This window comes from Medicago sativa, chromosome 5 (genome assembly GCF_051527215.1).
Source record: "Medicago sativa cultivar Bolivia chromosome 5, Bolivia_mono, whole genome shotgun sequence".
In the NCBI taxonomy this organism is placed as follows: Eukaryota; Viridiplantae; Streptophyta; class Magnoliopsida; order Fabales; family Fabaceae; genus Medicago; species Medicago sativa.
In genome coordinates, this window is record NC_140753.1 from 63,929,900 (window position 1) to 63,932,199 (window position 2,300).

Here is a 2,300-nt window from a genome sequence, read left to right on the forward strand (position 1 = left end):
TATTTACAACAACATGTGTTCGTACAAAGATATACTACTCATCTTTTCTAAAGTATAATAAACACGACCTTGAAATCCATAACATCCTGCTGCGGGTACGAACGATCACTTGTTGAAACATCCATTCGGTTACTAGCTTGCCATCCAACCTGTTTATCTGAAACAAATAAGGATTGGGATGAGACATAATGTCTCAGTGGGTTCCCCTAAATCCTAGGCTATAGGTAACCTCAGGGGAAACCTACGGTCACCACGTGTCTACAATACAACCTGACGGTTGATTATACGTGTGTGGTCATGCTTCCTAGACGGTAGTGCATGCTAGACCCGTCATAGGTTCATCTTACTTGTTATAGGCTTCACTTCCTATACGTGTCATGGCGGCCAAGGGGAAATCTAGGACTGCATTGCCAAGAATACGCTCTACGTATCGAGGCCTAAACATAACATAATCATGACACGAACCTATACCGGACGATTAGGGGAAACCTAAGATCGTCATCGGTATCATGTTCTTTACTTGTTCTATACATGACTTGTACTTGTCTTATAGCATCTGTTGCTCTTGCTCTTGCTCTTAACTTAATCATACATGTAATCACTCTTACCTAATTATGAACATAATCATAAACATAACATACATGATCATGCATAAGTTCATTCATTAGGTTAGCATTGAACAAACATTCATTATCTCGATTCATTTTATGGAGAGCCACGGGTGGAGTAACCCCGAGAACAATCCCATGCTTGACCGATGTACGTACATCGGACTCCCTCGGTGTCGTGCAGGTCCCTTATGGCTTGAACCGTTCCCCTTGAGTCAAGAACCTCCCGTATCCCCCTGATGTGGATAACAAGAGACACAAACACCTACGTCTTGTTTACTCGGTGACATGCGGGTCCCTTACGGATTGAATCGTTCTCATTATGAGAACCCCTTGTATCCCCCTGGTGTGGATAGCAAGAGACATGCCACCTACATTACATTAATCATGGTCTTGACGTTCATGTAGGATTAACCTATTCATGCTTACATGTTTACCTCAGAACCTTGATCGATCTGATTTGCGGTAAATTCTTACTTGTTCATGTACATTCTTAATCATGGTGGAGAGATTAACTAACCTATCCACGACTTAACATGCTTGCTATATCATTCTTGATCATATGCGAAGAGAACATACTTCGCGTCTTATCATTCTAGGGATTCTTGCTTAACATGCTAGTTCTCGACTACTATGTCGAGGCTCTAGTTCCTCCCTTGCTTAAGGAATATCTTGCTACCCCAAAACATATTGTATCATGCCATGTCATTCTCTCATGAACCAAGCATCACTAAGTACGTTAAATACTTGCTTCCTAATACCTTATAAAATGGCTTGAAACATTGACAAGAGATCGTTGGAATGGAGGGATTTACATTTATAAGTGATCCTTGAAAAATGAAACTGAAACCTGCTGCTGTTTGCTCCGAGCGATACAATTTTCATGTCTCTGTTCTATATTTGTCACCGTGGCGACAGATTTCCCGCCGTGACGACAGAAAGGCAGAAAGTCATGCTTTCTGTTTTTCAGCTTGTCGCTGTGGCGACACATTTCCCGCCGTGGAGACATAAAGCTTGTCGTCGTGGCGACACATTTCCCGCCATGGCGACAAAATGGCAGAAAGGTATGTTTTCTAAATTCAGTTTGTCGTCCAGGCGACAAATGGCGTGCCCGGCAGGCCATGACATAACAGAACGTGTAAAACAACCATCTTCTTCAAGAACCTCCAATTTCAATGACCCAATGCATATTTCAACCCTAAAAATCATATAGACACTTAAAATAACATTAAGGAGGCAAAGATTAACAAGATTAGTGGACATGGCATGAGAAAGGGGAAAAATCATATTACATAAACCCTAGAAAATTCATGCTTTCCTCACAAGTTAAACACATAACCCAAAGGTAAGGAATACTATCTATGGAAATCACCTAACAAGTTTCTTGTGATAGCTCCAAGCCTCAAGCTCATGCAAGTCAAAACCCTAGCTTTGATCCACTTGCTTCTTTTGCTCAAACCATTCAAACTTGTTGTCCTTTCTTGCAAACTAAGACACCTTGATCCTTGACCATGAAGAAACCATAACTTGAATCATCTTTGAACTTACCAAGAATATAACCCCACTTTTGCTTCAATATGACTTCAAAACTTCACTCAATCCATAGTTGTTTCTTGCTTACATCCAATTCCATGAAATATGCCCAACATAAACTCCAAATCAACTATCAAAAGCCTTAGCTTCTTGCTCAAA